The following is a 14,620-nucleotide window of genomic DNA, read 5'->3' on the forward strand; positions in this document are numbered from 1 at the left end:
CCTTTTTTTTAAGATTTTATTTTATTTTTGAGAGAGAGAGAGAGAGAGAGAGAGAGAGAGAACGCGTGCACACGAGCATGAGCGGAAGAGGAGGGGCAGAGGGAGAAGCGGACTCGCAGCTGAGCAGGGAGCCGGACTGGGGACTTGATCCCATGATTCCAAGGTCATGACCTGAGCCAAAGACAGACGCTTAACTGACTGAGCCACCCAGGCACCCTATACATTTGCCATATTTCATCAATTTTAAGGTACATATTTCTTCACACTTTAATGTCTCTGAAATCAGGGTATGTCATCAAATTGCTGTCAGCCAGCTGTCAGTCTTGAAACATTACCATTGTTTGCACACTGTATTAATTTTCTATTGCTGCTGTAACAAACTGCCACGGGCTTTTGAGTCTAAAATGGGTCTCTCTGGGCTAAAATCAAGGTGTTGGCAGAACAGTATTCCTTATGAAGGCCCTGGAAAAATGCCTGTGCCAGTTTCTAGAGGCTGCTCTCTTTCCTTGGCTCATGGTCCTCTTCCTCCACCTTCAAAACAGGTCAAATTCCTCTCACATTGCATCACTCTGACTTCCTATTCCACTTCCCTCTCACGCATTTGCAAATCTTTTGATTAGGGTGGGTCCACAGGATAATCAAGGAAAATCTCCATATTTTTAAGGTCGATGTACTAAGAAGCTTAATTCTATCTTCAGTGTTAACTCCCTTTGGCCATGTAACCTATTCACAGGTTCCAGGGATTAGGACGCAGATAGCTTTGGTGGCCATCACTCTGCATACTGTACAGTGTATATCAAAACACGCAGAACTGGTGTCAGAGGTTTGGAAGAACATCTCAGAGACAATATTGAAGCATTCTCTTAAAATATTCTGCTTTTCCAAGACACTTAATGTCACAGAGTATATTATGTGGGGGGGGGGGGAGTGAATACCAATGATTATGATCTGAAGGTGACTCAGAAAAGTCACACTCTGTCTAGGAAGAAGTTTGGGGGAATAGCTCATCTAATTTATTACATTTATCCATTCCATTTTATCTATGCACAAGAATAATGTATAATTAAAAATCTCTATCTAAAGAAGTCCAAAAGCACTCAATGACTCCATCAAACATAATTACATTTGTATCATAGGAGTCCCAGAAGAAGAAGAGAGAGAGGGGTGCCTGGGTGGCACAGCGGTTAAGCGTCTGCCTTTGGCTCAGGGTGTGATCTCGGCGTTATGGGATTGAGCCCCACATCAGGCTCCTCCGCTATGAGCCTGCCTCTTCCTCTCCCACTCCCCCTGCTTGTGTTCCCTCTCTCACTGGCTGTCTCTATCTCTGTCGAATAAATAAAATCTTAAAAAAAAAAGAGAGAGAGAGAGAAAAGGGAGCAGAAAATTTATTTGAAGAAAAACAGCTTCCCTAACCTGCGGAAGGAAACAGACATCCAGATCCAGGAGGCACAGCATCAAAATCAACAAAACCAGACCTACACCAAGACATATTGTAATTAAATTTGCAAAATACAGTGATAAAGAAAGTCTTTTTAAAAGATTTATTTATTTATTTATTTATTTATTTATTTATTTATTTATTTTAGAGAGAGAGAGAAAGAGAGTGGGGGAGAGGGGCAGAGGGAGAGAGAGAATCTCAAGTAGACTCCCCCCTGAGCACGGAGCCCAACAAGGGGCTCAATCCCACAACCCTGAGATCATGACCTGAGCCAAAATCAAGAGTTGGTCACCTAACAGACTGAGCCACCCAAGGGCCCCAAGAAAAATTCTTAAAAGAAGCAAGACAGGGGTGCCTCAGTGGTTCAGTCAGTTATGGGTCCAACTCTTGATTTTGGCTCAGGTCATGATCTCAGAGTCATGGGATCAAGCCCAGGTTGGGCTCCATGCTCACCAGGGAGTCTGCTTGAGATTCTCTCTCTCCCTCTCTCTCTGCCCATCCCCCTGCACACTCTCTCTCTTTAAAATAAATAAATAAAAAGCTTAAAAAAAAAAAAAGAGCAGCAAGACAAAAGAAGTCAGTAACTTACAAGGAAAAACCATAAGGCTAGCAGGAGATTTTTCAACAGGAACTTGCAAGCCAGAAGGAAACAGTATGATACATTCAAAGTGCTGAATGGGAAAAATCTGCAGCCAGGGATACTCTATCCAGCAAGGCTATCATTCAGAATAGAAGGAGAGGTAAAGAGTTTCCCAGACAAACAAAAACTTAAGGGAGTTTGTGACCACTAAATCAGCCCTGCAAAAATATTATAGGAGACTCTTTAAGCGGAAAGGGGAGACCAAAAGTAACAGTATAAAGGTGGGAAAAACAGAAACAGAAAAAAATACTATTTCTGTAAAAAAATAAGTCAAGGAGCTCACCAAAAAAGATATAAAATATAATAACATATACCTAAAACATGGGGAGGAGAGGAGAAAAGAATGTATTCAAACTTAAACAAGCATCTGCTTAATGTAGACTGCTATATGCAGAAGAGGTTATAAACAAACCTAATGGTAACCATATATCAAAACCACTAATAAACATGCAAAGAATAAAGAGAAAGAAATCCAAATATATCACTAAAGAAAATGAGCAAAACATAAAACAGAGAAAGACAAGAAAGGATTAGAGAAAAGCTCCAGAAAACAACTACAAATAATAAAATGGCAATAAAGACATATCTATCGGTAATTACTTTGAATGTCAAAGGGCTAAATGCTCCAATCAAAAGACATAGAGTATCAGAATGGATTAAAAAAAGAAACAAGACCCATCTATATGCTGCCAACAAGACCTAAAGACACATGCAGACTGAAAGTGAGGGGATGGAGAAACATTTATCATGCAAATGGATGTTGAAAGAAAGCCTGAGTAGCAATACTTATATCCAACAATCTAGACTTTAAAACAAAGACTGTAACAAGAAACAAAGAAGGACACTATATAATAATAAAGGGGAACAATCCAACAAGAAGATATAACAATTGTAAATATTTATGCACCCAATGTGGAAGCACCCAAATACATAAAACAATAACGAACATAAAGGAACTAATCGATAGTTATACAATAATAGTAGAGGACTTTAATACTCTACCTACATCAATGGACAGATCATCTAAGCAGAAAATCAACAAGGAAACAATGGCTTTGCATGACACACTGGACTACATGGACTGAACAGATATATTCAGAACATCCCACTCTAAAACAGCAGAATACACATTCTTTTCAACTGCATATGGAACATTCTCCAGAATAGATCACATATTAGGCCACAAAACAGGCCTCAACAAATTCAAGATCGAAGTCATACCATGCACCTTTTCTGACTACAACACTATGAAACCAGAAGTCAACCACAAGAAAAAAATCTAGAAAGACTACAAATAAATGGAGGTTAAATAACATGCTACTGAACAATGAATGGGTCATCCAGGAAGTAAAATAAGAAATAAAAAATATATGGAAACAAATGAAAATGAAAATGCAACAGTCCAAAACCTTTCGGATGCAGCAAAAACAGTTCTAAGAGGGAACTACATAGCAATAGAGGCCTACCTCAAGAAGCAAGAACAATCTCAAATAAACAACCTAACCTTATACCTAAAGGAGCTAGAACAACAAACAAAGCCCAAAGACAGCAGAAGGAAGGAAATAAATGATAAAGAAACTGAAACAAAAATAAAGACAAACAAACAAACAAACAAAACAGACCAAAGAAGCCAGAAGCTGATTCCTGGAAAAAAATAATAAAGTTGATAAACCTCTAGCCTGACTTATCAAAAAGAAAAGAGGATCCAAATAAATAAAATCACAAATGAGAGAGAGAAATCACAACCAACACCACAGAAATACAAATAATTAAAAGAGAATATTATGAAAACCTATATGCCAACAAATTGAACAACCTAGAAGAAAAGAATAAACACCTAGAAAAATATAAATTACCAAAACTGAAACAGAAAGACATAGAAAACTTGAACAGATCAATAACCAGCAAGGAAATTGAATCAGTAATCAAAAAACTCCCAACAAACTAAAGTCAAGAACCACATGACTCACAGAATTCTACCAAACATTTAAGGACTTAATACCTATTCTTTTTAAACGATTCCAAAAAATAGAAAAGGAAGGAAAACTTCCAAATTCATTCTATGAGGCCATTATAACCCTGATAAAAGCCAAAACCAGATAAAAATATCACCAAAAAAGAGAACTACAGGCCAACATCCCTGATGAACTAGATGAAAAAATTCTCAATAAAATACTAGCAAACTGAATCCAACAACACATTAAAAAAATCATTTGCCACAATCAGGCGGGATTTATTCCTGGGTTGCAAAGGTGGTTCAATATTCACAAACCAATCAATGTGATACATCACATGAATAAAAGAAAGGATAAGAACTATATGATCATTTCAATAGATGCAGAAAAAGCATCTGATAAAGTACAACACCCATTCATGACAAAAACCCTCAACAAAGTAGGTTTAGAAGGACTATAACTCAACATAATAAAGGTCATATATAAAAAACCCACGGCTAATATTATCCTAAATGGGGAAAAACCGAGACCTTTCCCCTATAGTAAGGAACAAGACAGGGATGTTCACTCTTACCACTTTTATTGACCATAGTACTAGAAGGCCTAGCCACAGCAATCAGACCACAAAAAGAAATAAAAAGCATCCAATTCAGCAAGGAAGAAGTAAAAGTTTCACTATATGTAGATGACATGATACTATACATAGAAAACTTGAAACAATCCACCAAAAAACTTCCAGAATTGATAAACAAATTCAGTAAAGTCACATGATACAAAAGCAATGTACAGAAATCGCTAGCATTTCTATATACTAATAATAAAGCACCACAATGAGAAATGCCATTTACAACTGCACCAAAAACAGTCAGATACCCAGGAATAAACCTAATCAAAGAGGTGAAAGACATGTACTCTGAAAACTATAAAACACTGGTGAAAGAAATTAAAGATAACACAAAGAAATGGAAAGACATTCCATGCTCATGAAATAGAAGAACAGATATTGTTAAAACTTCTATACCAACCCAAAGCAATCTACACTTTTAATGCAATCCCTATCAAAACACCAACAGCATTTTTCACAGAACTAGAACAAACAATCCTAAAATTTGCATGGAACCACAAAAAAACCTTAAATAGCCAAAGCAACCTTAAAAAAGAAAACCAAAGCTGGAGGCATCACAGTTCCAGACTTCAAGTTATATTACAAAGCTGTAGTAATCAAAACAGTATGGTACTGGCACAAAAATCATAGATCAATGAAGCAGAATAGAAAACCCAGAAATGAATCCACACTTATATGGTCAATTAATCTTTCATAAAGCAGGAAAGAATATCCATGGGAAAAAGAATATTTCTTCAACAAATGGTGTTGGGAAAACTGGACAGCAACATGGAAAAGAATGAAACTGCACCACTTTCTTACACCATACACAAAAATAAGCTCAAAATGTATTGAAGACCTAAATGTGAGACCTGAAACCATAAAAATCCTAGAAGAGAACACAGGCAGTAAATTCTTTGACACTGGCGATAGCAAACTTCTTTCCAGATAGGGAGGCAAGGGAAACAAAATAAAAAATAAAGTATTGTGACTACATCAAAATAAAAAGCTTTTGCACTGCAAAGGAAACAATCAACAAAACTAAAAGACAACCTATGGAATGGGAGAAGATATTGGCAAATAACATGTCTGATAAAAGGTTAGTGTCCAAAATATATAAAGAACTTATAAAACTCAACACCCCAAAAATAAATAATCCAATTAAAATATGAGAAGACATGGATAGACATTTTTCCAAAGAAGACATACCAATGGCCAACATACACATGAAAAGATGCTCAATATCACTCATAATCAGGGAAATGCAAATCAAAACTACAGTGAGATATCACCTCACACCTGTCAGCATGGTTAAAATCAGCAAAACAAGAAACAACAGGTGTTGGTGGGGATGTGGAGAGAGGGGAACCTTTTTGCACTGTTGATGGGAATGCAAACTGGTACAGCCACTGTGGAAAACAGTATGGAGTTTCCTCGAAGAGTTGAAAATAGAACTACCCTATGATCCAGCAATTGCACTACTAGGTATTTACCCAAAGAATACGAAAATAATAATTCAAAGTGATACATGCACCCCTATGTTTATAACAGCATTATCTACAATAGCCAAATTATGGAAGCAGCCCAAATGTCCATTGACCAATGAATGACTAAAGATGTGGTATATATATATACAATAGAATATTACTCAGCCATAAAAAGAATGAAATCTTGCAATGACATGGATGGAGCTCGACAGTATTATGCTAAGTGATATAAGCAGTTAGAGAAAGACAAATACCATATGATTTCACTCATATGTGGAATTTAAGAAACAAAACAAATGACTAAAGGGAGAAAAGAGAGAGAGAGAGGCAAACCAAGAAATAGACTCTTAACTATAGAGAGCAAACTGATTGTCACCAGAAGGCGGTGTTGGGGGAATGGGTTAAATAGGTGATGGGACCCAAGAAACGCACTTGTTGTGATGAGCACAGGGTCGTGTATGCAAGTGTTGAATCCCTGTATTGTACACCTGAAACTAATATTACACTGTATGCTAACCAACTGGAATTTAAATAAAAACTTAAAAAATAAAAATAAAATAAAGAAATAAAGAAGTCCAAAAGCAATCTCTACGTAAGTACAAAATAAAAATTCTAAGTGTTAAGAAGTATTGGGTCACTGAATTATATAACTGGCAAATTTTTTTTCCATAGTACAGAAAATAATGTTATGACCTAGATTCAATGGTATCTTAGATTGAATAAAACACAGTACGCATCCACAGACAGCCTTTTCATATTGACACAAAAATATAAATTATATGAATGTAAATGTACACATTTATATTTTTCCAAGGACATAATTTTGTCTTGTATGCCTGTGGTTATAGTGTCATTACCACCAAATGTAACAGGATTATAAGCACTGCTTTTTTTTTATGTCTTGTAAGGAATTTGATTACTGCATTAAATAATAAGAGCCAAAACATTATGAAAAGGTAACATGAACACAAGTTTGCAGATAAGGTTCATAAATACAAGGGCTAAGATGCTATAAGAAGGAGAATGTAAACAGTGTCCTGTAAAAGACAGAAGGTTATTTTTCTCTCACGTAATAGTGCTAAAGTGAGAGGCCCTGGCAGGGATGCAGCTTCTCCCGCAGGACTATTCAGGGACCAGCTTCTTTCCAGCCTGTTGCTCTGCCCTCCCCTAGGACAGCCCTGCCCTTGGCAAGAAGCAGGAGCTGGCAGAACTGTACTTTATCTGAAGAAAAGGCAAAGAGAGGAATTCTAGGGAAAGGGACTTTTTTTTTTTTTTTTAAGTAGAAATTTTAACAGGGCATACGCTATAATCACAATACAATAAAATTAAAAGTAAATAAGAGAAGGGTGACCCAAATCATCTTAACAAGTTGGGACATCTAGAAATACTGTCTTAAATAAGCCTTAAGTAAACCCTGAAGATGAAGTAAAAAGAGAAACTAGAAACCATTGGGTCATAAAGACTATGAGATGTAGCAGGATCTTTGCAGGAGAAAATTTAAGGCTTTAAATTATTTGTTTTTACAGAAAAAAAAGCTTAAAAATAGAGAAGTGATCCCTCTAAAAAAAAGGGGGGGGGGAATAACCAGAATAAACCTGGAGAAACTAGGAAGAAAGAATGAACAATAACAACAGGTGAAATTAATAAAATAGAACACACAATGTAAAGGATAAATACATCATAAAAAGTTCTTCTTTGAAAAGACCTAAAATGTGATTTAAAAAAAAAATTCAAAACCTTGATTAAAGATAAAGGAAAGATAGCCAAGAAAAAAAAAAGCAAAAAGATGTTTAATAACCACAGATACAAAGAGATAAAAAATTATAAGAATACTGTATATAATTCCATAGAAAAAGAGTTTGAAAATCTAAAGGAAATGGATGGCTTCCTAAATGATTATAAATCACCAAATCAACCTAAAGAGTAAAAACTTGAATATGGCAATTACCACAGAAAGTACTATCATTTTGAAAGAGTCACCAGGGCAAAATGGCTTTATCCAATCTTTAAACAATTATAGTTGTGAACTTAAATTAGTCTAGACTACAGAAAAAGATGAAAGCTCTCAAATTTATTTCATAAAGAGGCAGAAACTTAATATCAAAACCTAGTAAAGATGGTAATACAAGGAAAAAAACTATAGATCAATTTCACTATGAATATAGGCAAAAGTCTCAACAAAGCAATTGCAAAAATAAAATCAACTTGCCAAAGAACTAGTATAGTATGACCAAGGATGGTTTACCCAATTCGGAATGCAAGGTGGCTTAATGGTAGGAAATCTATCAAAGCAATTCCTCACATCTACACATTAAAGAAGAAAAATCATTAAAAACATTAATAAATGTCAAAATGTTATTTGATATGACTCCGAAGTCCTCTCCAATTATAAAAACTAAGGATAACAGCAATAGAAAATAACTTACAGTACATGCTTATAAAAAAATCAAGAGCATATATTATTCTAAATAGAAAACATTGCCACCACCTTAATTAAAATTAGGAACATAGCAGATATGCTCAGTATGTTCATTATTATTTACTGTCTTGGTGATTTTTAAGGAAAATAAATAGCTGACCTAAATATTGGACAAGAAGATGTAAAACTGTGTATTTTGTGGGTAACATGAATGCATGGCCAGGAGCCTATGAGAACGCAAGTTAAGAAAAAAACTCGGGGGTGCCAGGGAGGCTTAGTCAGTTACATGTCTGACTCTTGATCTCGGCTCAGGTCATGATCTCAGGGTCATGAGATCAAGCCCCAAATGGGGCTCTGCGCGGAGCATCGAGTCTGCTTGAGAGTTTCTCTTGCCCTCTCCCTCTTCCCCTCCCCCATAGCTTGCACTCTCTCTCTAAAAATAAAAAAACTTCAAAATTAACAAAATTGGCAAGACAGCTGGATATAAAATAAATATCTAAGTATCAACATCTTTTCTTCAGTTAGGGATCTAAAAATGAAAAAAATACTCTATTTGCAATTGCAACAATAAAATACATAGAATAAATTTTCCTAGAAAAATGCAGGACCTGTATGAAGAGGACAATAACACTACTGAAAGATATCAAATAAGGTCTGGCTAGTGGAAGGACATACCAAGTTCTTGGTTGGAAAGACTTAAACCATAAAAATGTCAATTATATCTTCTAATGTCATTCAATTAGAATTTCAACAGGGTTTATTTTGGGGCAGTGAGAGAGGGATTAGATCATTTTATTTTAAAATATTTTTGAAGAGTTATGAAAAAAAATTTTAAACTTGTGTATAGCATAAAATGCCTGAAAGGCAAAGAAAGCCAACAATGGATATAGAAAAAAACATATTTGCATCAGAGATGATATACAAAGGGATATATATAATATACAAAAAGATCTCACAATTTGATATTTTTAAAGGTAAATCTAATAAGTGGGCAAGGATATGAATACACAATTCTAAAACAGATATAATTTTTCAATAAACATATCCTTTAAACTCATCCAACAATGAAACTTTACACCTATGAGAGGAGAAAAACTAATGAGAATTATAATATTTATCGCTGGTAAGGACACGGGGAAAAGATACTTGCAAATACTGCTAGGTATAAATGTAATGTGTTACAGTTCCTTTGGAAAGTAATATGGTAACTTCTATAAAAGTTTAAAATACATAATATATTCTTTGACATTACAGTCCCAACTTCTTCAAATCTATCCCACAGAAATAACACCACCACCAGTAAGTGAGGACATACGTATAATGATTTTTATTGAAGCATTATTCATAGAAGGAAAAAAAATGGAAACAAAGTAGTTAAATAAATTATGGCCCATTCACAGCATGGAGTATTAAGTAGCCATTAAAAGGAATAAATAGGAGCTACTGTATATCAATTAATTTGGAAGGATTTCCATGAAATCCTGCTTTGTTTCTGTACACACATATATAGGTCTGTATATAACTGTATGAAAATGGAGGGAAAAAAAATAAAAGACTACACACCATTTGTTAATACAGATTACTGGGATGGGGTAGGAAGAAAGGAAAGAAGGGATGTAGGAGTCCAGCAAAAAGAAAAAGAGAAAAAGAAGACTTTAAGAATGTGTAATATGATCAAATTATACATTTATGTTAAGTTATAAAACTGTATGTGTGTATACACTTTTTTAATAGGAAAATTTAAACGTCACCTATTGGATTGTGATTGAAAAAACATGTAACTGAATTAAGACCCAGGGGAAAGACAACATCATAAAGCACTACAATTTAGTCACTATGGTAACTTGCAAAGTATTTTTGCAGAGCTGTTCTCACAGCTCCCACACGTACAATCAAAACAAATATGCTAAACACTAAACTTTAAAGAGAATTGGTCATTTTATGTGTTGTATTAACACATTTAATAGTGTCATTGTACATAATGTGAAATTTATGTTAAATCCATATAATATTATATAGTCAGGACCATCTATTTTGTTTACTTTGATGACTGGTTTCCAAAGGACTAATAGTATAAAGAAGAACTTTTGATGCAACAGTACAAAGTAAGGAAAGAGACCACAAGCAAAGGTAAGGTGTCCCTTTCAAATACACACATATACACACATCCATGTATGTCTATATACCTATTTACATATACTATATGGCACAGTGTATGCTATATTTGTATATACTATCAGCTTTTAACAATCCTATCCCTTAGGTATGTTAATTTCCATAATGGTACTAAAAGAATGAACTATGCTACCCCCATTTATGTATATAAATGATGTGGAGTGATTTCAATTATGAACTTTGACTTTTTTCTCCTTACAATCTTATACATAAAAAAAATGCACTGCAAATTTTCTTGAAAAGGAAAAACCCAAAAATAATCTAAAAAGGATAGAAGATGATATTTGGGGAAAATTATTTTTTTTCTATTATACTTGATGAACTGTTATCAATTTTCACAAATACTTGAAATAGTAAGTCCCAAAGCAGTTGTGCAACAAAGTCTCATAAAGTAGTAGGTCTTTTGGTAAATTTAGAAATAGTTGATACTAGATGAATCACAGACCTGACCCCTGAAACAAATAATACATTATATGTTAATTTAAAAATAAAAAAAAAGAAAGTACAAGGAGGATTATTTCCCACCAGAGATCTCACTTCTGTCCAACTATATCTGATACTCTCTTTGCGTGAAAGTCCCTGTCTCCTTCTTCAAATTTTACCTCCTCTTTCAAGAAGCCTTCCAGACTCCCTCCACTAGAGAATTTTTTGCTTTCTATCTATCCTCACTTACTACTGGTACTATAATGAGTGGTTTGCATATTCTTCCCCCTGCTTGGCTGTGAGCATCTTAAGGGGAAAAAAAAATAAGGTCTGGCCCTTTCTGGCCCTTCTGTGTTGACTGCACACATGCTTATCAATGGCCCATTTCTGTATCACTTATTTTCCATTTCTGTGTTCTTGCTCATATTTCATTACTTAATATTCTCAACCTTTTCAGCAATCTGTGTTTCCTACAAAACTGTTTGTCTTTCCCTCGGATGTTTTCTTGTCTCTACAGTCCATTTATGCCCAGCATAGAGATTTATCTCCTTCTTGTGTCCACACACGGCTTGAAATTGCTCTCTAATTACTCCATATGTGCATATTTCATATCCAAAGCAAGATCCTAAACAGAAATCATGGGGACTATCTAAAATTTTTCAAATATCCTAGTACCAAGCATAAGTAATTTCATCATTGATTCTGGTTAAATTAAGGAACACACCCTTTTCCCCTCCTCTCTCTAGATTCTCATTGTACCATCAAATATGTTATTAAATTTATAATTTTCTGATTTGTATTTAATGGATGGATTAGGGAGCACACACACAAAGACAATGACTTCAAAATGCATCTGGCATCATACAATGGCGACAGCAGACCCTGGGAAAGTGATGAAATACGCCTTTCTCTACCACCCCAGAAGAGAAGCCAAGCTCTGTCTTCCTCGAGACAGCCCTTGCTCCTAACTGCCACACTTGTACATGGGGAACTCACATCTCCAACTGCCTGCAAGTATCTCCTTAGAAACATGATGAAACTATTCTGGAAATGATACATGAGGTCGAAAGAAATAATAAAAAACCAGGTGAAATATGAAAAACAAATAACCTAAGGCATAATTCTTGTCTAGTCTTCCAGAGAAACCCTCTGAGAGTTGTTGCGAGTTGCCTGGGAATAGCTATGGGAGGGGGATATATACTTGACAAGGAACTGACAGGAACTTAAAATATATATGAACATTCATCCTCAATCTTAAAAATAATAAAATTACCAAAAACAAACTAGAGAATAAAGGGGGGATAAAGTATTTTAAGTTTGGTGTAGTGTATTTATATAGACATTTTGCCCTTGTGAATCTCTACCACAAAGTCTTAGCTACTCTTCAAAGCTAATCATGATTTCATTACAAAGACAATTAAAACTCTAAGCCAGTTTTTGATATAGACTTTTTCATTAAAAAAAAAAGCAACAACAGAGTCCAGTATCAAGATGTATGTGTAGCACACACGAAAGAAGGCAGGGTCTGAATAGCTGTGGGAATGATATTTATTCCCCCTAAACATATGGCATTGACATCAAGAACTTAAAACTACTTGGGCCAAGACCTAAAACCAGCTGTAATGTGAATCTGCTAAAGAAGTAGAGAAAATTGCTGTTTTGCATTAAACTTCAGTTTCTTTCCAGAGCTATTATTTTAACAGATACTCATTATGTGTGCACTTCACTTCGTTATCACTTCTTCCTCTGCAAGGTTAGTTCAAAGTGTAGGACCAAAATCTTACAGAAAGCAGCAGCATAGAGAGTAAGATCTGTATCTCTAATTAAGCCGGTAGAAGATAACTTTTCCATACATCAATGTTCAAGTGAATCAGTAGTCCAGCTGATGCATCTTAAATAGATAGAAATCTTTACACTTCATCACTGAAAATACAGATGCCCTGAAAAGCGTATGGTTCTGGATAAATAATGATGGATATTAATCTTATCATCTATTTGAATAGGGATTAGTAAAGTTGAGAGCTGGCAAATTTTTAATACATTTTCAAAGCTGCTTAAAGGAGCTGTTGGTTTTTACTCATAATAGTGGGCTGGCTATATCTCCGTAGAAGATCCAGCATTCCTAATAAAGTACATAAAAGTTTAAAAATAAAAAAGCTTTGTGGCCAAAGCAAATAGTTCTCATTTGAGAGGAGAAAGGAGCCACGCATCATGGGGATCAGTGGCCCTACGTGTCCAAACTTACAAGATAATAGTCACGTTTCCACTTCTCTGTGATAGAAAATCTTGCTTTAATGAAGCCAACCAGAGGTTGGTAGCAATTTATTTTTCTGAATTTTTCCAGTATAAAATTCAGCCTTTCTCACTAGTTAAGAACATCAATATCTGTCACATTTAGACGCTATTTAAAAAATCTGTTCATGTTGCCATTTTCCCATGCATTTTACCCTCTTGGAGAGACAATGGCATGCACAGAGGGACTCCGGTATAGGACTGACCCCAGATCATATGCTGGCTCCACCATGCAAAGCTCTGTGGGCCTGAGCAAGTCAGTCAATTCGGTTAAGCATCAGTTTCCTTATTAGAGAAAGAACATCATAAAAATTTTGACCCAGACTGTTACAAAATGCCCAACTCAGTACCTACCATACAAGGTACTCAATAAATAGTAGATGATAAAACTGTTTTTCCAGGATGGTATGTACTGAAGAATACTCTCGTAAGTTGTCTCTTACCCACTTGTTACGCTACATCAGACATGATCGCTGAATAGGAGGTGACTAGAGGGGAGGGTTTTGCCTGCTTTATTCTAGCTGTCTTACTGCCTTGCCTTTCTTTGCTTACTAGCACACTCTGTTCTTTCTGTCCTGTCTCTGCTCAAAAGGCATCTTATCAATGAGACCTTCTCTGACCACCTTACAAAAAGGCAAACACACTCCAGGCCTGATTTTTTCCTTTTTCTTTTCTTTCTCTTTTTTTTTAAAGTAAGCTCTATGCCCAACACGGGGCTTGAACTCAAAACCCTGAGATCAGGAGTCACAAGCTCTACCAACTGAGCCAGTCAGGCCCCCCTCAGACCTGACTTTTAAACAAGACTAAAAATAATCTTACTCTTTCTATTCTTATGTGCTACTTACCAACTTCTGACAATTTTTCTATTTCCTTGTTTATTTGGAGACTATGGTTAGGCAGCAAGCTCCCTGAGGGCAGGGAGCTCTGCTTTTTAGACATACAATAGATCCTCAATAGTTACTGAAAAAATACTTTTCTGGAAAGAATAAGCTGCCTTATTCTGGAAATGCCAGAAGACTGGCACCTCTTCCAAATCCCCTGTTGGATCTCCTTCAAAGATGGAGACTTTCTGTGCTCGCCTTCAGGACAAAAATGACAATGCAGCTTGAGGAATGCTTGTCCCTCTGATCTGTCAGTGCACTCGTCTATACCCACTGTCACTCATTCTTCTCTTACTTGTTTGGATA

The 14,620-nt window shown here is 35.5% G+C and overlaps 1 protein-coding gene and 1 non-coding gene across 2 annotated transcripts in view; both read right to left on the bottom strand.

Annotated features, from left to right (window-relative positions):
- FTCDNL1 (formiminotransferase cyclodeaminase N-terminal like) overlaps positions 1 to 14,620 on the bottom strand; it is a 114,427-nt gene that overhangs the window by 52,013 nt on the left and 47,794 nt on the right. The window lies entirely within an intron of this gene.
- Positions 14,136 to 14,208, bottom strand: TRNAR-CCU (transfer RNA arginine (anticodon CCU)). The gene has a single exon. It is a non-coding gene; the product is annotated as a tRNA-Arg (tRNA).

This window comes from Ursus americanus, chromosome 1 (genome assembly GCF_024610735.1).
Source record: "Ursus americanus isolate L20-20 chromosome 1, mUrsAme1.1.p, whole genome shotgun sequence".
NCBI classification, from domain to species: Eukaryota; Metazoa; Chordata; class Mammalia; order Carnivora; family Ursidae; genus Ursus; species Ursus americanus.